Raw genomic sequence first — 22667 nt, forward strand, 5'->3', positions numbered from 1 at the left:
TTTGAACTTCATAGATTCTAGATAGCCCTAGATAGGTCTTTTCATCAGGAATTCTTGGAAACCTTTTGTTCGTTAAAAAATCTATTTTTTTCCCTGTAGGATTAGATTCCATTTTGTTGGGTAAGTTATTCTTGGCTAGAAATCTATACCCTTCCTTTTCTGATATATTGTTTTCTAAGTTCTCTACTTCTTTATAGTGATAGCTATTAGGTAATATGTGATCCTAACTGTGGCTCCTTGATATTTGAACTATTCATTTCTGGCTTTTTGAATTATTTTTCTTTAGCCTGGAAGCTATGGATTTGGACTATAATATCCCTAGGAGATTTCATTTGGGATTTCTTTCAGGTAAGTGATGGATTCTTTCAATTTCTACTTTTACCTTTGCTCCTAAAAGATCTAGGTAGTTTTCTTCTAATATTTCTTGAAGTATATACCCCATCTCTTGTTTTGGTCATGAAATTCAGGTAGTGTGATGATTCTTAAGCTTTTCCTCTTTGATCTGTTTTAAATGGCTGTCTTTTTTTATTATGAGATATTTTACATTTTCTTCTATTTTTCTGTCTCTGGAAATTGTTTTAATATTGCTTTTCTCATGGAATCAGTGGCTCCAACTTGGTTTACTCTAATTTTCAGGGAATTTGTTACTTTAGCAAGGTGTAGGCTAAACTGCTAATTCCCTCTCCAATTTTTTCTCCAATAGCTCTGGTGGTCTTATTTCATTTATAACAGTAATATTTTAGTTTCTTTTTACCATCTTGCTTCATCTTTTCCTGGAATTCTTAATGAATATGTACCCTACCCTATGTTTTTCTTTGATGTTTTGGAAACTTTCTCTTTCACTGGGTTTGTGTCATGCCTGACACAAATTTTTGAGTATCCCCATGACTATAATAGATTTTTATGGTGGGACTATATTTTTTCATTTAGTTATTCTTCCAGTCTACTTCTGAGTTCAGACCTGATATGAGGGGTTGGCTCTATGAATTTCTAGAGGGAAGATTTGGGTTGTTTTTGTTGCTACTTTCTTGAGGATACTGAGTTTTTGCTGTTCTGGGATATCAGGGAGGGCTCAGGCTAGAAATCTGTAAGCTCTCTATGCTCCCAATATTATCTGATACAGGACAAAGTCTTATTACTGTTCCACTTGTCTGAGCCCTGCAAGTTGTTGACATGGGCTTAAATTTGAGCAACAGTTGACTATTGCTTGACTTAGCTACCTTCTTTAAAAGTATCCCATGACTTTTAGAATGGCGATCTTTGTCATTTCTTTAATGAAACCTTTTGTTATTTCTATATTTTTATATCAGTTCTTTAGAATTATGTCATTTCTTCTCTAATTTTCCATTTTCATTAAGAAGAATGTTTTACAACTCATGATTATGATAGAAAAGCATTGTTCTATAAGAAATCACAAGTAGGAAGAGCTCAGAAAAACCTGAAAAGATTTACACAAACTGTAGCAGAATGAAATAAGCAGAATGAAAAGAGCTTTATGCAATCAAGGAATACTTTGCAATGAACAACTGTGAATAACAGCTTTTCCTCAACACTACAATGATCCACAATTATTCCAAAGGACTCTTTGATAAAAAAAAAATGCCACCTACTTCCAGAAGGAAAAAAAAACTGAGTCTAAATCCAGACCGATCAAACATTTTTTCACTTTCTCCATTTTTTTGGTTTCATTCTACAAAAGGGTTAATATGGGAAAATGTTTTACAAAATTACACATATAAAATATATATGAGATTGCTTACCATATGAAGGAGGGTGAAGAGTTGGGGAGGAGATAATTCTAAACTGAATATTTTTTATTTTAATTTTTTTTTACCAATTACATGTAAAAACAAATTCCGACATAAGTTTCTGAAGTTACATAATTCAAGTTGTCTCCCTCCCTTCTTCCCTCTCCCTTCCCAGAGCTGACAAAAAAATATGGAATGCTTCAAAAAATTATGTGTCATTCCAGTACAGGGGCCGTACTAATCTTCTCTTTATCATTCCAATTTCAGTATATCTGCTGCCAAAGCAAGCACAAGACTCAATATTCTTTGAAAAAAATTAACAGTTTTTACATGTTATTGGGGCAAATGCTAAAAAAATTTTTTAAAGAAAAAGAAGAATGCTTTATGGAACATAATTTCTATCACATCATGATCAATAAATAAGTGCTTAATGTTTTTGTTTTTCTATATTTTAGGTAAGGTATTTTCTTTTTAAGGCTGAGTGATTTTTGTAAAAGTATATAGCTGAAAAGTATAAAAATGTCTTTCTATTCTCATTCAGTAATCACTAGGGATATATCATTTCTATTTTTTCTAAGTTCTCTTCATAACTTTAACTTCTTTATTTTTTATCTTTGATTAGATTTTTCTAGGTTTGAAAAGACATATATTAAGGTCTTTCACTCTGATAGTTTTACTATCTATTTTATATCCCTCAAATTTGATTAATTTTTCTCTTAAGTATTTAGATACTATGCTATTTTGTGTGTATATAAGTATTTATATTGTTTCATTACCTATGGTATATTTAAGCATAATATATTTTCCCTTTATCCATTGTTATTGTATCTATATCTATTATACCCATATTTATAATCATTATTGCTATTTGTGCTTTTATTTTAGTTCAGTTGAAGTATAATAGACTTTATTCCAGTTCTTCATGTTAACTCCATGAATTTTTGTGTTTCAAGAGAATTTTTGTGAGGAAATATTGCCAGATTTTTGTATTCTAATCCATTTGTTTCTCTTCTTCCTTTTTATGGGTAAATTCAATCCGTTAACATTCATGGTTATAGTTGTTTTAAAGTATTTTCTAATTTCTATTTAATTATAATTTTTCCTTTTTTCTCTTATTACCCTCTTTACAAACAAGGAAAAAATCGAAAGGAAGATTAAAAGGAAAGGAAGAAAATTAAAAAAATTTCCTTCATTAAATTAGGGGCAGGGTAAGGGGAAGAGAAGAGGTAATGCAACAGAGAGGAAACATGTTTTCATTTATAGATCTCCAATATCAGATAAATTCTCATCCTTTTAATCTTTTTCCTTACCCTGCTCCCAAAAATTCCAGGTTTTTTTTCTTCCTTTACTTTTAATCTTCCCTTCATTTTCTTCACTCCAATATTTGTTTTATTTAAGATTATTCCCTTATCCGACTTCACTCTTCCTTTTCCTTGTCCTTTTTTATTTCTCTTTTGAAGTTAATGTATTTCTATGACAAAATCTCTCTTTATATCTCTGTTTCTCTCTCTTTCTGTCTTTCTCTTCATCTATTCATGGTTCCTTCATCTTATCCAGATGGGAGTTGATTTCATAGGATGCTTTTCTCCCTTATCCCTTCCCCTATATCTATGTACTCTTTATCTTGTGATCATCTGTTATATTAAATTTATTTATCTTACCATCCTGATACTTTATTTCCCAGCATATTTCTTGTCCCTCACATTTTTGTCTTCTAAGATTTTCAAGACAAAACAAAATCATCTATAACCTCTCTCGTTTTTACCTTTCTTAGCGTTATTAGTTTTATTATATTATTATGACTCAAAATTATTATGTTTCTGAGAAGACATTTATTTCTTGTCCCCCCACCAATATACAAATTATGCCTCTACACACATCCCCTTCCAAATAAACAAATACAAGTACTTTTCTATTTTTTTTTGCACCTATGTTTCCATTTCAAAATGTCTATTAAATTCTTCCCTTTTCATCAGAAATTCTTAGAAATCTATTTCATATAAGGCACACTTTTCTCCCATAGGGAAAGTAAAATGAGTGTTTTGTTAAGTTCTCCCAATACATTTCTTCCAAAATAAGCTAAAAAATTCATCAAACCAAATTTTGACCAAGAAAGATAATTTAAAATCACACTGATAGATAGCTTAGGAAAACAAAAAGAGAGGTCTGTAGACCCTAGAGCAGAAGCTGGCCAGGACTGCAGGACTGAGTGGAAATAGAACCAATGATAGCAGCAATATCATCCTGTGGTGATTCAACACCTAGAGGTAGTAAGGCGACTATACACATGGGCATAAAGAGATTCCAAGGGACCCCTATATTATCACTAGAAGCAGGAATAGATACTAACTGGCAATTCTATCATCCAGGTATAAATCACATTTCCAGGGTGGAAAGAAGAATGGGTTATATAGTTATGAAGAAATAGGTATTCTAACTTGGTATAGACCAAAGTGCAGAATAGGAGGATAGTGAGACCTCTCCCCATGATTGCACACTGGAAGCACCAAAAACTTATAGATCCTCACTGAGTTATAAAAGCAGCAAAAGGTCATTAAAAAAACTGAAGCTCACAGCAGAAGTGAACAAAACCTAATTCTAACTTAAAAACCAATGACAAGAAATAGACTTGGAAAATGAACAAACAACAAAAGGCCTGACTATAAAAATAATCTAGGGTGACAGAGAAGCTCAATATGCAAACTCAAAAGACAACAACTTGAAAATATCTATAAGCAAAGACCCCACTCCAGGAAAAATGTAAGTTGGCCCAATAAGAATCCCTAACTGAACTAAATATATTTTTAAATTAAAAATATTAAATTTTAAAAAGCAAATAAAGTGGTATGGGGGAAATGAGGGGAAAGAAATGAGAGCTTTGCAAGAAAATTATGAAACAAGAATTAACAGACTGATAAAATATGTATGAAGAATAGCAAATTATGGAGTCTACCCCTACATTTTGCCTTCACCATGATCAATCTCTTTTCCAAAGGTGGTATCATTTCATATCCAGCTCTAGATCTCTCCTTCCATGTATTATTCTGGGAATCAGTGGCTTCCAGAGACTGACATATCACTTTTCTTGGTGTAGGGTGCTACCAACTAAAGCATACTCTCTTAGAAATAATGATCTTCTAAGGAACAAAATCTTCATGATATCCCTATCTAGTATTTCGTCCTATTCATTCTTTCATGTCTTTTTTATTCCTTGATGATACCTCCCTGTTCTTTCTCTTACTCTACAGGCAAATTTTCCAACTTTTCAAAACAATAACTTCTAAATATATAATGATTGAATTTGTCATATATACTCTTCTTGATAGTTGTATTTATTTATCTATCTGCCTTTCCTACATTTCTATAGTTTCATGTGTGTTCAAGTCACATATTCCATTCATTTGAGATTTTATTCTTTTTTATGAATTTCTAAAATATCTTTATGTTGTTGTTGAATGTCCATTAATAATTAGGCTTAGAATTGGAGAGTGTGTTATTTTGCTTTTTATTTTTGAACAAGCTTGCTTTGGGGTGTATATGATTCTACTCCCTTCAGCAATTTCTCATGATTGCATAATAATATTATATTATTCAAATCTCCTTCATATCTGAAGATCATTCTCTTGGCCACTTCCAAAATTTTTATTTGTCCTTAAAAAGACTAAATTTTGCCACTAGGAGTATTAGAGTTTGAAGGATGAGTTTTTTCTAATGATAATCTGTGGCTTCTCTCAACTGATGCCTTATCATTTCTATTTAGAAATTCTCTACTTTTTAAAATATTATTACCTGAATTGTAGTATCTAGGTTTTTTATTTGTTGCATTGATTTGGGGATTCTGTGATTCTTAAGTATTTTTTATTCTTCTTGTCTTAAAAAATGGTCAATTTGGCTTGTATAAAATTTCCATTGTATTTTACTTCTCTTATGTAAAATTTTTCTCCCTTTGAATATTTTTTGCTTCAAATTTCATCATCTTATTGGATAGATTCTCCATTGTTGATTGGGTTTTTTTTTAATCTTCTTATTGGGGGCAGCTGGGTAGCTCAGTGGATTAAGAGCCAGGCCTAGATATGGGAGGTCCTGCATTCAAATCTGGCCTCAGAAACTTCCTAGCTGTGTGACCCTGGGCAAGTCACTTAACCCCCATTGCCTAGCCCTTACCACTCTTCTGCCTTGGAATCAATACATAGTATATGTAGTATTGATTCCAAGGCAGAAGTTAAGGGTTTATTTTTTTCCATTTGAATAAGGTTATTTAGTTACTTTAGAACATTATTCCTTGGTTACAATAATCACATTATTTCCCTCCTTCCCCTCCACCCACTCTTCCAGCAGCCAAAACACAATTTCATTGGGTATTGCATGTGTCCTTGATCAGAACCCATTTCCATGTTGTTTACACTAGGATATTCATTTAGAGTCTACATCCCCAACAATATGCCTTCCACCCATATATTCAAGCAGTTGTTTTTCTTTTGTATTTTTACTCCCACTGTGTTTCCCCTTGATGTGGATAGTGGTTTTTCTCGTAGATTCCTACAAGTTGTTCAGAGTCATTGCAGTGCCACTAATGGAGAAGTCCATTACGTTCGATTATATCACAGTGCATTCGTCTCTGTGTACAATGTTCTCCTGGTTCTGCTCCTCTCGCTCTGCATCACTTCCTGGAGGTCGTTCCAGTCTCCATGGAATTCCTCCACTTTATTATTCCTTTGAGCACAATAGTATTCCATCACCAACATATACCACAATTTATTCAGCCATTCCCCAATTGAAGGGCATTCCCTCATTTTCCAATTTTTTGTCATGTGAATCTTGAAATTTCTCAGACTTGTAAACTTACAAGGAGCAAAGAGGAAAAAACTTACATGGGACTATTCCCCATTTTAAACAGTGAAGCTATTTAGATCTAAAATGTGAGAACTCTACTTAAATCAGAAATGGGAGGACCTCTACTCCACCCTACTTAGGACTGCTTTAGGGAAGAAAACTCCTTGCTAAACAATGAAAGTACTTAAACCCATACATATAATGAGGCAAAAAGTTCTTTAAGCCATGCCTATTTTTAGAATTAATACAATAGGGTGCTAAGTACCTATTAAAGGTCAGGCAACTTGTAAACTTGCCAGGACAAAAAGGTGAAAAACTTACTAAAGGGATTAGTCGACTCAGCTGTGAATTCAGAATGGGCTGTCCTTTGGAAAACGTCTACTGTGATTGGTAGATGGAAGAACTTAGGGGAAGTGACATAGGAGAAAACCCCCTATATAAGAAAAAGGAATCTCTTGAAACAAGGTCTCTTGAGAAAAGGCTCTTGAGAGACAGGATCTAAGGAGGGTCTCTTGAGAAGAATCTCTTGAAGGACAATCTCTAAGGCGGCCTCTCAAGGGAGGCTGACTCTGGCTGGAACTCCCTCTGGGGAGACTCTGTCCCCCAGAATCCTTGCTTGAACAGATCTTATGTTGAGTGATAACTAACTGACTGATCTTTTCTTTTAGGACTTAGGCCTGGGTTGGCCAGGGATACCCTGGGCCAGTCTATCATTTCTCATTATTTCCTTTTTCCTTTTTCTCTCTTTCACTTTCTTTGATTTCCTCATTGTATTATTAATTAAAAATCTCTATATACCCAGTTGACTTGGGTATATTCATATTTGGAAATATTTCCCTGGCGACCACCTTAAATATATTATTTTAAAACAAGACACTGTGGTGAAAACATATTTCCTGCAGTCAAATTTACTCACCCACTCTTATATCTATCACAATTTATATCTTCCACTATTTTAATCACTACAGTTTATGAACCTCAACCATTTTAATTATTACAATTTAAGTCTTCCACCATTTTAACTCTTACAGTTTTTACAACCTCAACTATTTTAATTATTACAGTTTATGGCTCCCACTCTTTTAAATACCACAGTTTATAGGCAGACAACTATTTTAAATATAACAGCCACCACAAAGAGCACAGCTATGAATATTTCATCCATGTCTTTTTCCTTATTATCTCTTTGGGGTACAAACCCAGCAGTGCTATGGCTGGATCAAAGGGCAGACAGTCTTTTATCGCCCTTTGGGCATAGTTCCAAATTGCCCTCCAGATTGGTTGGATCAATTCACAACTCCACCAGCAATGAATTAATGTCCCTACTTTGCCACATCCCCTCCAACATTAATTACTTTCCTTTGCTGTCATGTTAGCCAATCTGCTAAGTGTGAGGTGATACCTCAGAGTTGTTTTGATTTGCATTTCTCTGATTATAAGAGATTTAGAGCACTTTTTCATGTGCTTATTAAAAGTTTTGATTTCTTTAACTGAAAATTGCCTATTCATGTTCCTTGCCCATTTGTCAATTGGAGAATGGCTTGATTTTTTGTACAACTGGTTTAGCTCTTTATAAATTTGAGTAATTAGACCTTTGTCAGACTTTTTTGTAATGAAGATTGTTTCCCAATTTGTTGCTTCCCTTCTAATTTTGGATGCATTAGTTTTGTTTGTACAAAAACTTTTTAATTTCATGTAATCAAAATTATTAATTTTACATTTTGTGGTTTTTTTCTAGCTCTTGCTTGGTTTTAAAGTCTTTTCTTTCCCAAAGATCTGACAAGTATACTATTCTGTGTTCGCCTAATTTACTTATAGTTTCCTTCTTTATATTCAGGTCATTCACCCATTCTGAGTTTATCTTGGTGTAGGATGTGATATGTTAATCCAAACCTAATCTCTCCCATACTGTCTTCCAATTTCCCCAGCAGTTTTTATCAAAAAGTGGGTTTTGGTCCCCAAAACTGGGATCTTTGGGTTTATCATAGACTGTCCTGCTGAAGTCGCTTACCCCAAGTCTATTCCACAAATCCTCCTTTCTATCTTTTAGCCAGTACCAAATTGATTTGATAACCATTGTTTTATAGTATAGTTTGAGATCTGGGACTGCAAGTCCTCCTTCCTTTGCATTTTTTTTCATGATTTCCCTGGATATCCTTGATCTTTTGTTCTTCCAAATGAACTTTGTTATGTTTTTTTCTAATTCAGTAAAGAAGTTTTTTGGTAGTTCAATGGGTATGGCACTAAATAAGTAAATTAATTTGTGTAGGATTGTCATTTTTATTATGTTACCTCGTCCCACCCATGAGCAATCAATGTTTTTCCAATTGTTTAGATCTAGTTTTAGTTGTGTGGAGAGTGTTTTGTAGTTGTGTTCATATAGTTTCTGTGTTTGTCTCAGGAGATATATTCCTAGGTATTTTATTTTGTCTAAGGTGATTTTGAATGGGATTTCTCTTTCTAGTTTTTGCTGCTGAGATGGATTGGAGATATTTAGAAATGCTGATGACTTATGCGGGTTTATTTTGTATCCTGCAACTTTGCTAAAGTTGTTGATTATTTCGACTAGCTTTTTGGTTGATTCTCTAGGATTCTTTAAGAAGACCATCATAACATCCGCAGACTGATAGCTTGGTCTCCTCATTGCCAATTTTAATACATTCAATTTCTTTTCCTTCTCTAATTGCTACTGTTTCTAATTGCTAGTGTTTCTAGTCCAATGTTAAATAATAGAGGTGATAATGGGCATCCTTGTTTCACTCCTGATCTTATTGGGAAGGCTTCTAGTTTATCCCCATTGCAGATAATGTTTGCTGATGGTTTCAGATTTATATTGTTTATTATTTTTAGGAAAGGTCCTTCTACTCCTATACTTTCTAGTGTTTTCAATAGGAAGGGGTGTTGTATTTTATCAAAGGCTTTTTCTGTGTCTATTGAGATAATCATGTGATTTTTATCGGTTTGCTTGTTAATATAGTCAATTATGCTGATAGTTTTCCTAATATTGAACAATCCTTGCATTCCTGGTATGAATCCTACTTGGTCATAGTGGATAACCCTTGTGATGACTTGCTGGAGTTTTTTTGCTAGTATCCTATTTAAGATTTTTGATATTTAAAATATTTAAGATCTATATTCATTAGGGAGATTGGTCTATAGCTTTCTTTCTCTGATTTTCACCTGCCTGGCTTTGGGATCCGTACCATATTTGTGTTGTAAAAGGAATTTGGTAAACTCCTTCTTGGCTTATTCTGTCAAATAGTTTGTATAATATTGGGATTAGTTGTTCTTTGAATGTTTGATAGAATTCATTTGTGAATCCATCTGGACCTGGGGATTTTTCCTTAGGGAATTCTTTGATGGCTTGTTCAATTTCTTTTTTTCTGATATGGGGTTGTTTAGGTAATTTATTTCTTCCTCTGTTAGTCTAAGCAATTTATATTTTTGTAAGTATTCATCCATTTCACCTAGATTGCCATATTTGTTGCCATATAATTGGGCATAGTAGTTTTTAATGATTGCCTTAATTTCCTCTTCATTAGAGGTGAGGTCTCCCTTTCGATCTTGGATGCTGTTGATTTGGTTTTTTTCTTTCCTTTTTTTAATTAGACTGACTATTACTTTGTCTATTTTATTTGTTTTTTCAAAGTACCAGCTTCTAGTCTTATTTATTAAATCAATAGATCTTTGACTTTCAATTTTATTGATTTCTCCTTTGATTTTTAGGATCTCTAATTTAGTCTTCATCTGAGGATTTTTAATTTGTTCGCTTCCTAGTTTTTTAATTTGCATGCCCAATTCATTGACCTCTGCTCTTAATTTGTTAATATATGAACTCAAGGATATAAATTTGCCCCTGAGTACTGCTTTGGCTGCATCCCATAGGTTTTGAAAGGATGTCTCATCATTGTCATTTTCTTCAATGAAGTTATTAATTGTTTCTATGATTTGTTCTTTAACTAGTTTTGGAGAATTGTATTGTTTAATTTCCAATTCATTTTTGATTTGCCTCTCCATGTACCCTTACTAATTATTATTTTCATTGCATTGTCATCTGAGAAGGTTGCATTTATTATTTCTGCCCTTTTACACTCATTTGCAATATTTTTATGCCCTAATACATGGTCAATTTTTGTGAATGTACCATGTGCTGCTGAAAAGAAGGTGTATTCCTTTTTGTCCCTATTTATTTTTCTCCACATGTCTACTAACTCTAATTTTTCTAAGATTTCATTCACTTCTCTTACCTCTTTCTTATTTATTTTTTGGTTTGATTTATCTAGTTCTGATAGAGGAAGTTTCAGGTCTCCCACTAGTATAGTTTTTTTTGTCTATTTCATCCTTGAGCTCCTCTAGTTTCTTCTTTAGAAATTTGGATGCTATGCCATTTGGTGCATACATGTTGAGTGCTGATATTTCCTCATTGTCTCTACTGCCTTTTATCAGGATATAATTACCTTCCCTATCTCTTTTAACTAGATTTATTTTTACTTTGGCTTTGTCAGATATCATGATTGCGACTCCTGCCTTCTTTTTATCAGTTGATTCCCAATAAATTTGGCTCCATCCTCTTACTTTCACTCTATGTGTATCTATCTTCCTCATGTGTGTTTCTTGTAAACAGCATATGGTAGGGTTTGGGATTCTAATCCACTCTGCTATTCACTTGTGTTTTATGGGTGAGTTCATTCCATTCACATTCAGGGTTATGATTACTAGCTGTGTATTTCCCATCATTTTGATTTCTACTCCTGGTCCTGCCTTTTCTTCTTTCACTTTTTCCTTCTATACCAATGTTTGTTTATAATCAGGCCCCCTAGTTCCCACCCTTATTTTACTTCCCTTTCTACCCCCCTCCCTTCTTATTCCTCCCCTTATTTTCCCTGTAGTCTTTCTAAAATTAACCCCCGCCCCCTCCCTCTCTTGTACTGCTTCCCTCCCCACCAGTCCTTTTGTTACCCTTTTACTCCCCTATAGGGCGCAAATCTATTCTCTTCCCAAATGGATTGGATTGTTCTTCCCTCTTTGGGTCAGTTTCAAACCACATAAGAGGTGAGTATTTCCTATCTCCAACCTCTTTACCCTTCCAGTGTATCGATGTTCTCCCCCCTCCCGCCATGAGCTTCTTTGTGACATATAAATTTACCCCCATCTGTTTCTTTTTCCATTTCTTTTAGTATTAACCTCTTTTTTTACCTCTAGTTGTATATACATATATATATGCATATATATACACACACATATATGTACTTATGCATGCATATATCTATATACATAGTTATATCTTGGCATTTCATCCTATACAGTTTGTCACTGTTCCCTCTAAGTGTAATTCTTCTAGCTTCGGAGGTGGTAGCACCAGTTTTTAAGTGTTACCAACATCCTCTTTTCTTATAGAGATACATATCATTTTAACTTATTGAGTCTCTTAAAAATTTTTTTTGTTGTTGTTTTGTTTTGTTTTTCTTTTTCCCCTCTTTTTTAATCACCTTTTGATGATTCTCTTGAGTTCTGTGCTTGGACATCAAATTTTCTATTCAGATCTGGTCTTTGCAAATGCTTGGAATTCTATTGTGTTGAATGACCATACTTTCCCCTGTAAGAATATAGTCAGTTTTGCTGAGTAGTTGATTCTTGGTTGTAGACCTAGTTCCCTTGCTTTCTGGAATATCATATTCCATACCGTTCAGTCCTTCAGTGTGGATGCAGCCAGATCCTGCGTTATCCTCACTGTGGTTCTGTAGTATCTGAATGACTTCTTCTTGGCAGCTTGTAATATCTTTTCTTTGGTCTGATAGTTTTTTAATTTGGCTATAACATTCCTGAGTGTTGTCATTTGGGGATTAAATACAATAGGTGATTTGTGGATTCTTTCAATCTCCACTTTCCCCTCTTGTTCTAGGATATCAGGGCAGTTTTCCTGAATAATTTCCTGTAGTATTATGTCCAGGCTTTTTCTTTTGTCATGGTCTTCTGGTAGACCAATGATTCTTAAATTGTCTCTTCTAGAACGATTTTCTAAATCATCTGTTTTGTGAATGAGATGCTTCACATTTTCCTCAGTTTTTTCATTCTTTTCTTTTTGTTTTATAGTGTCCTGCTGCCTTGTGAGGTCACTTAATTCCAGTTGTTGTATTCTGGTTCTTAAAGACTGGATTTCATTCCTGGCTTTTTGGTCATCCTTTTCCATCTGTTCTGATTTTCTTTGAAGGTCATCTTTCATCCTCTTTACCTCGTCTTTCATCTCCTTTGCCTCATGTTTCATCTCCTTTGCCTCATTTTCCAGCTGGTTGATTTTGGCTTTCAAGACACTATTTTCTCATTTTAGTTCAAGTGCCTCTGTTTCCAGATGACTGATCTTAATTTTAAGTTCTTTTCCCAATTGTCTTCAGCCTCTCTTAATTGTGTTTTAAGTTCTTCCACAGCCTGTATCCAATTCGCTGGGATTTCTGATTTATCGTTTGCTGATCTCTCCCCCTCTGTTTTGTTTGCTAAGTAGAAGCTGTCTATTGTAGTTTCATCCTCTTTTTCTGTTGTTTGCTCATATTCACCCCTTCTTTACTACCCATATTTGTCTGTGCTCTTGCTCCTCTCATTTTTTTGGTTTTGGGGGCTTCTATCAGTCTCCCCTCTTGGAGCTTTAACAGAAAATCTCTCAGTATCGTCTCTGGGGGGAGGGTTGTTGGGGTTTTGAGCTTCCCTGTCCTCTAGAGGCTTTTGATTGGATTAAAGTCCAGCAGTCAATGAGGATGGGTGTGGAGCCTGGGCTTCCCTGAGTTCTGGAGATTTTTGATGGGATTAAGTTCAGCTTAGTTGGGCTGAGTGTGCTCTGAGTCCAAAACCTCCTGGAAGGCTGGAGCAAATATGGAGGATCTACACAGCTCTGACCAGGCTTCCAGGTCTATGCTCCCTCTCTAGCTCCTTCCCCACCACCTGTGTTGGATGCTCTGAACTTGGCACAGCCCTGCCTGCAAGGTACACTCTCCAGACAAGCACCTTTGTTTGCCCAGAAGTTCCCGCTGCCACTGGAGTCTCAGTGGTGTGGGTGGGGACGGGGATGGGTCCTGGGACCTTCCTTCTGTCTTCCTCTTAAACCCAAGTGTTCTTGGATTTTGGCTTTGGGGGGGGGGGGGGGGGCGTACCTTTTGAATTAAGTCCAGCAGGAGGGTTCCTTGACTCTGTCTTGTTGTTAAGTTTGATTTTCAGTCCCCTAGGAGCATTCAGTTTGTGATCAGTTAGGAAGGGTATTCAGAGGTCTGAACTTCTGCTCCTTCTAGGCCACCATCTTGACTCCACCTCCCTCAGAAGTTAAGGGTTTAAAATTCTGCATTGAGTTCCAATTTATGACTTATTTTCATTTCTAATTTTCTTCTCTTATGGATTTATAACAAAGGACTAGCATATTCCCAAAGAATCTTTGATTCTGTTCCCCACATTGAGTCTGCTAAAGAAACAGTTAAGATTTGGGGTAATAGCAGTACCTTGGACAGATTTTTGGAGCATGAATAGACCTTCTGTAACTAGTTCTAGCATGCCATGTGATTGGAAGAAGCCTTCTTAATTAGCTGTATATATTCAGAAGTGTAGGTGCCTTCAAAAGGCACCACTATAAGAGAAGAGATACCCCAAAACCTCTCAGGGGTATCTATAAACCAAAGACGGAGACCATCTTTCTCTGGGAGAGTGAAGTCATTATGGTCTCACTATAAATTTTATTTCTCTTTGTAATCATTAAGGAGTTTCTTGTTGAGTAAAATATTTTCTGAGTTTTACAGGATTTTCTCTTTCATCAATCACTACAGATTCATTTTCTTTAGTATAATAATGTTTTTAAAGAAAGATTTGGATTTTTCTTGAGAACTTATTCATTCTCCCTTTTCACTGAAAGATCTCTGTTGCTATATCTATCTTTGCATTGGACTTTTAATGAGATTTTTTTCCTCTTGATACCTTTAATGTTTTTTCCTCCCTTTCTGGATCTCACCCCTTTTGCTGATGAGCAGTTTCCAAGGTTGGGCTGTAAAACCTTGGCATCCTTGAATTGAAGTATATATTTACTAGCCTGGTTCCCTACCCTCAGTAACCTTGACTGGATTTCAGTCCCATTTCCTTCAGCTCAATGCAACTGTCTGAACTAGCACAATTTCTTATCTTTTCTTCTCCACTCTCTTCCTTTCCTTCACGTTGTTTCATAGAGTCAATGTCTGCTGATTTTTGAGAGGTTTCAAGGAAGCAAAATTAAGGCAGTATCTATCATTGCAGCAGCATGGATCACTGTTCTAAAGGTTGAGCTCTGCACAATTAGTTGAATTTGAATGAGATTCTGAGGCTAGACCATGAAGGATTTGGAGAGGGGCACTGAGTTGCTTAAGTATTAGAGTTCTCTGGTAATAATTCACAAAGGATTTTACCTTGTAAGGAATTTTCTCTTTTTTCTGTGGGTTGTACATCTGGCACATAATTTCTTTGGGGGATGTGAAGGACTATGAAGAGTTTTAGAAAAAATGAATAAATTCACCATCTTGCTCATTATATGACCTTAAAGTGATACTTAGTTCTCATGCTTGACAACAGTGTTGCTGAATGTTCTTTTTCTGTGTAGCAAGAGATAATAAATCCAAATGGCAACTTTCTCTCCACAGAAGGTGAGGAGGAAAATCCAGATGGTAAACTGTGAGGGTGGAGAGGGACTCTTTCGTGCATAGTTATGTGCATCTCATAGAATCCTGGAGTTTTAGAGTTGTGGGGCATATTAGAGATAATTTATTCCAATAACCTCATTTTACAGGTGAAAAACCTGAGGATAATGGAAGGTGAAGGTACTCTTCCAAGGTCATACATATAGGCAGTGTGGAAGATCTGGAACTTAAATCAAGGTCTTATGACTCTAAGTACCATCATCTTTAAATCATACCCTATTTCTTCCTATAGTATCCAGTACTATATGATGCAAACTTTTCTTCACAATGTTATTTTCAAAGTAAATACATAAATAATGAGTTAATATTTGTAAAAGTCTATAAAATGATGCCTGACACATAGTTAGTGTTCTATAAATACTTATTTCATTCCCTCTCTTCTTCCCCTTTACCATAGATATATACATGTTCATAAGCCCATGTTCACATATTAATATAGGCTCATTGATATGTAGACATATGGGCATAATCTGTAACCATTATCTTCTTGTGCCTTGACCTGTAAATTAGAGTGCTTGGTAGGAGAGTTGACATAAAATAAAAGAGGGCCAAGGGTCATCTGGCATCCTCACTGTGGTAGAACTTTGACCAAAGGTACATAAGTGAGGCTGAGCCATAGGACAGAGTCACCACAAAGAAATAAGTTGGGAAAGCTTGATTCTAGCCTTCAGGGCAAGTCCTGATCCAAATATTGCTCAAAAAATCCAAGGAAAAATCATGGGTCATTTTTTTTCTGGTTCAGGACAACATAGTGAGACAGACCTCTACAGACACAGGATATAGGGTCTACCCAGGAACATCCTGCACTGAACCTTCTAGTACAAGTAATGAATTGGCAGGGCTATTGGCTGTTTATTGATCAGTAAGAAGTCACAGATACATTAATATTTTTCCAATGCTGTTTTTTGTTACAGAATTTTTCAGCAAATTGATGGTAGCTAGGAGCAATAGTTAGTCTATGGAAATTCCAACAAAGACAGTTCCATAGTGGTATTGTTCAGATCCAAAACCCAGGTCAAGAGTTTGCAAAGCTTTGACCAAAGAAGGGAATGATTGAATTTTGCCATGGATCACACCACTTTGGATATACTAAAAGTTTGATCTGTTTGATTCAGTATTGATCTGACAGATCCAGTTTGATCTGTCCCTGAAATCTAGGAAACTATAGCATTTAACACCTCAAGAAAGAAGCAGCAATACCAGTCCAAACATTCTCTCAAAAAGTAACTTGAGGATGGCTCTAAAATGTCTGAAAACAAAAAGTAAGCTAACAGAATTAACAAAAAATAATAACATCATAAAAACTATTGTAAGGATAGGTTTGCTCAAGACACAAACCTAGAAGAAAAGAATAAGTAAAATATCTAAAAGGAAAGATTCAAAGGAAAACATAGTTTGAGCATTAAATTCAACTAGAATTCCTGGAAGAGATGAATCAAAGGTTTTTTTTAGAGTTTAAAATGTTTTATATAATGAAATGAAAGATAAAAAAAATAAATGAGCTATGAAACAATTAGAATTAGAAAGAGGCTTATTAGCCTGGAAATAGAGATACAAAATTTACTAAGCAATGAACTCCTTAAAAATTAGAATGGGCCAAATGGAAACCAATGACTCCATAAGACAAGAAATATTAAAGTAAAATCAAAGACTGAAAAAAAAGAAAATATAAAGTTTCTCATAGCAAAAGTAACTGATCTGGAAAATATGTTGAAGAGAGAAAAATTTCAAGAATCACTGATTAAACCATGACTAACAAAGACCCAGCAGATTATATTTCAAGATATTACAAAAGTAAAACATCCATATGTCTTAGAGTCAGAGGGTAAAATGGAAATTAATGGAATCCACTGGTCACTTCTTTTTGGGGGGGATTTTATTTTAATTTATTTATTTAAAATATTTTTCCATGATTTGTGTTCTTTCCCTTTCCTCTTTCATCCCCCCTCCCAGAGCTGATGAGCAATTCCACTTGGTTATACATCTATCGTTGTTCAAAACCTATTTCCATATTATTAATATTTGCATTGGAGTGATCATTTAAAGACAAAATCCCCAATCATATCTCCATTGAACCATGTCACTGATTATATGTTTTTCTTCTGTGTTTCTACTCCCACAGTTCTTTCTCTAGATGTGGATAGCATTCTTTCTTGTAAGTTCCTCTCAATTGTCCTGGGTCATTGCATTGCTCCTAGTAGAATAGTCTATTAAATTTGATTGTGCCACAGTATATCAGTCTCTGTGTACAATGTTCTCCTGGTTCTGCTCCTTTTGTTCTGCATCAGTTCCTAGAGGTTTTTCCAGTTCATAGAGAAATCCTCCAGTTCCAACATTCTTTACAGCACAATAATATTCCATGGCCACCGATACCACAATTTGCTCAGCCATTCCCCAGTCAAGGGACACCCAATCATTTTCTAATTTTTTGCCACTATAAAACATGTGGCTATAAATTCTTTTGTACAAGTATTTTTCCTTATTATCTCATACCAGCAGTGGTATGGTTGGATCAAAGAGTATGCAGTCTTTTAAAGCCCTTTGGGCATAGTTCCAAATTCCAGAATGGTTGGATCAATTTACAACTCCACCAGCAATGCATTAGTGTCCCAATTTTGCCACATGCCCTCCAATATTTATTGTTTTCCTTTTCTGTCATATTGGCCAATTAGCTAGGTATAAGGTGGTACCTCAATGTTGTTTTAATTTGCATTTCTCTAATCATGAAAGAATTAGAACACTTTTTCATGTGCTTATTGATAATTTTGATTTCTTTATCTGAAAACTGCCTATTCGTGTTCCTTGCCACTGGTCACCTCTTAAAAGAATTCCAAAGTGAAAAGTTCTGAAAACACTATAGTCAAATTCCAGAGTTTTGTAATAGGGGATTATTTAAGTGAGGAATGATAATTTAAGATCAGATCTGCCAATCTCCTCCCTTTCTCCCTTTTTCTTCCCTTCACCCTCCCTGGTTACCCCCCTCCTGTCCCTCCTCCCTTCCTCCCTCCCCTTCCAGTTGATTCTTCTGTTTGTCTCTCTAAAATCAACTCAGAGTGAGTATTATGGTGTATCAAATAAATCATTCTTTTCTCTTCTCTAAGATGAAGTAAGGGGTTTATTTGGGGGAAAGGGAAAGATAAGAAGATAGAGGGAAAGAGGGTTTGGGGTTTCCCTAATACTAGAATAATTCCTAGGTTGGAGGATGGTGGAATATAGTTTAGATTTGGGAAAGTTGGTTAACAGGTCTTGAAATTCAGTCACTGTAGTACAGCAGAGAGAAATCAGAGAGCAGGACTTTTGTCCTTCATCCTTTCTGTCTCAAGGCAAAGAGACCCAGTTTTTCAGTTTGCCTCATCCTTCTCAACAGTCTTTCCTGGTCACCATTCCAATTAGAAAGTTCTCCTTGAGTGACAGCTCAGCAATCCCAGGTTCTCCAGCTCTGCTGCAGATTTTTTTTCTATTTACTCTCCTTCACAGTTTCCAGGTTAAAGAAAGAATTCTGCAAATTCTAGGAGAGGGGAAGAAGAATACATGGTGGTAGGGAGGAATGAAAGGAAGTTGTGAAAACTATTTCAAATAATTGGATTGAATAAGTAAAAGTCTATACAAACAAGGAGACAGGGGCAGGAGGAGCAATTGACACTTGAATTTAATTCTCATCAAAACTCATCAAAGGGAGTAAAGAATTCATATACAATTGGACTCAAAAACACTTCATTCAAAGGAGAAGAGGAAAAGGGAAAAGAACAAGAGAACAAATAAGAGAAAGGTGTATTAAAATGATTAGTGCTATAGAAAACAAACTCTAACTAAGGGTATCCAAAAATAATTTACCTTTTTTTGGAAGGGAAAAATTAGAATCGGAAGGGGGTGCCTATAAATTGGGATATAGGTCAGCAGGTTGTGATATAGAGATGATAAGTGCTGTTGTGATTTAAGATATTATGAAGGGAATGGTTTCAGAGAAATCTAAGATTTCTGTGAACTGATACAGCATGGAATGAATAAAATAAAAAGAATGATTTGTACAATGACAATATTGTAGAGGTAAACAATTCAGAAATGCTGAGGAATTACAATTGATTTAATGGCTAGCCATGATTCCAGAGGACTAATGAAGAAACATGTTATTCAACTCCTGATAGAGAAATAATAGACTCAGAATGCAGAATAAGACATGGGGATATGTATATGTATACATATATGCTTATATGTATTTCTATGTATATTGTATAAATACATATAAACATATAGAAATATAAAAATGCATATAGATAGATACATTTATATATTTTTTCAAAGCCATTGCAGAATTTTATTTTGTTTGAATATATTTGTTATAATAGGTTTTGTTTTTCATTCACAAGAATAGGAGGAAGTGAGAGTAGATGTTTTCTGGTTAAAAAAACTTAATTTGAAAAAAATCCACTGGATTGCCTGAAAGCCATATCCAAAAATAAATAAATAAATGAACTTGTACTTCATATTCTAAAATCATGAAAGAAAATTTTCCAGATAACTTAGAACCAGAGAGTAAAATGGAAATATAAGAACTCTATTATTCATCTTGGGAAAGAAATCCCAAAATTTAAACTCCAAGAATTTCATAGCCAAAATCCAGAACTTCCTGATTAAAAAAAAAAAGCAGGCAATCAAAAAGAAGGAATTCAAATACCCAAGAGCTGCAATTAGTATTGCATAAGATTTACCACCATAAACAAACAGTTTGAACTGTGATATTCCAAAAGGTTAAAAAATTACAACAAAGATCAATTTACACCGCATAACTGAGGATAATCCTATGGCAGACTTTCAAGCATTCCTGATGAAAAGATCAGAGACAAGTAGAAACTTTGAAATACAAGAACAGTAGTCCAGAGAAACATAAAGCAAATAGAATCAAGTAATGTGACTCTCTTTGTCTATCAATCAGCAACTTTTAAGCTAATCAATCAAAAACTTAAGTCACTAAGTATGAAAGTTCACAAGTCACTTGCTAGAGTGGGTGACAACTCCAGAGGCCATTCTCCTCCACCTTGGGAAGTGATAGGCAAATTGAAAGATTATGATTGGTTCCCATAAAGTGGGGGAGCTAAAGGAAGTGACATTGAGAAAACTGCTTTAAAAAGGCCAGCTCAAGGATTCAGTCTCTGATTCTGAGTTGGTGAGCTGGAATGGAGGAGGAGACTTTTCCCTTGGATCTTGTGGTGATGAGTGGAGTGATTCTTTCTTTGGTTCTTCAGTCAGGATACCCTCTCTGCTCACTGGTGCTTCAGTGGAACACTCCCTTCAGCATGAGTTCTGGTGATATTTTTGGTGGTCTTAGCCTCATGTGCACTGAAGGTTCTCGGTGGAATCTTCAGTGTCTCCTGGCTCTTTGGATTTCAGCTTCCTAATTAGGAATCTGCATTCTGGTGAGATTCACTTTCGAATTCGCATTTGCAGTCTGGAGACATTAGGATTAAACTTGGGGTATTTGTAGCTAAGTGGTACTTTATATCTCTTTATCTACATTTTTCCACTTTCACTCTTTCCACCTTTTTGTTAATAAAGCTGTTAAAAGTCATTTTGATTTAAGCTGTAATATTTTAAATCAGTGATAACATTACTTTAGAATTCTCATATTATCATAAAAACCAAAATTTAAATTATTACAAGTAATCAAGATGGACTAAACAAGGATGAAGTGCTTACATTTCAATAGCAGGAGATGACACAAATATACTCTCAAATAAATCTTTGAGATAATTAAATAAGACAGGGACTTGGAGTAGTATTATTATGTTTTGATGATCTTGAAGAAAGTAAAGGGAGAGGAAAAGAAATATATTAGAGAAAATGTAGGAGGAAATTAACCTACATAATCAGGGTACAGAAGAAGACCATACAAACAAAGGGAAAAGAGTAGAGAAACAGACTACTCTTGGATCTCACTATCATCTGAAAAGATCAAAGAGGGTAGAATATATACAGAATTATATACAGAAATACATTTCATTCAATAAGATGTGAGAGAACTTCAAGAGGAAAGAAGAAAAATGCAAAAGAGTAAGATTTTTTCAGGGGGAGAAGAACATAAAATAAATTTTTGTTCAATAAAAAAAGAAAAACAATGTTTAAAGATAATTATGCTGCTCTCCAAGAAATTCATCGGTGGGAGAGAAATAATAGGTTTTCAGTCAATTTTCTACTATCTCCTGTTTTCTATTCTCCAAGCCTAAGAAATATAAAAGGTTTCCAAGGACTGAGCATTTCCTCTTTATTGGCCTCAAAACAGAAATATGCAATTACTATATGTATCTACAGAGCAATGATCAACTGCACTATATCTAGAAGCCTGAATTTTCTAGCAAGGTCTCATTTATCATTTACTCATTCAAATTCTTCCTTTCTCTGCATCTTCTTTTTTTTAATGATAGAATATGATATATAATATAAAATATAAAATAATAAAACTTAAAGCATTAAAAAGTAAAATAAAGTAACTTAACATTATGTAACAATATAACAACATAACATGATGTGATGATATATAAATGTATAGCATGATGACTAAATATAATGTGGTAATAAATATATGACAATACATAGGTAATAATAACTATAATAATAATTTTTCTAACACCTTATGGTTTTCAAATTACCTTATACATATAAACTATTGACTTTCCCAACAACTCTAGGAGGCAGGTGCCATTATTCCTTCTATTTTGCAGAACTTAGCATGGAAACTCCTTAAAGCCAGGAACCACTGAATCTTTGTTTTTTGTATCCCTAGTACCTAGCACAATTCTTGACCTCATAGTAGATGCTGTTTTTTTAATAGAACAGAATTAAAAAGAATTTAGAAGAAAGACTAGATGATTTCAAAAAGAAAAAAGAGGAAAATACCTTAATTGGATTATAAATCCATTGAACTGACTTATGAATGGATAGAAGTTCACCCAACCCAATAAATCTAGTTTTATCTATCCATTTATTTGTTATAAATAAATGTTTTATTGTTATCCAACCATACACCAGGAAACCTGGAGCCAACTAGGCATATTCTACCATTTTTTCTTTGCCCCAGGTCACATATATCCAAGCCCACCACTTTCCTATTCTTTTAAAGGAAGAGAAAACAAATCAATATTACTGATAGTATTATAAAAGGTATAAAAATTGACTGCCCAGTGATAGTACAGACCATCCCCATGACTCCCAAACCAAACTTCCCTCCCTAGCAACCCCCCTCCCCATAAGAGGGTAAGCTCCTTAAGGGCAAGGATTGTCTAGATTTTATATTTGTATTCCCACATAGTGCCTGGCACAAAGTAGGTACTTGGGAAATTCTTTCCCATTCATTTACTCATTCCTATCTTGTTGTCAAGTTGGTCAGAAGACT

The 22667-nt window shown here is 34.7% G+C and overlaps 1 non-coding gene across 1 annotated transcript; it reads right to left on the reverse strand.

The window, feature by feature from the left end:
- Positions 1–1932: 1932 nt before the first annotated feature.
- Positions 1933–2035, reverse strand: LOC130457677 (U6 spliceosomal RNA). The gene has a single exon (XR_008916969.1). It is a non-coding gene; the product is annotated as a U6 spliceosomal RNA (small nuclear RNA).
- Positions 2036–22667: the final 20632 nt, after the last annotated feature.

This window comes from Monodelphis domestica, chromosome 2 (assembly GCF_027887165.1).
Source record: "Monodelphis domestica isolate mMonDom1 chromosome 2, mMonDom1.pri, whole genome shotgun sequence".
Lineage (NCBI taxonomy): Eukaryota > Metazoa > Chordata > Mammalia > Didelphimorphia > Didelphidae > Monodelphis > Monodelphis domestica.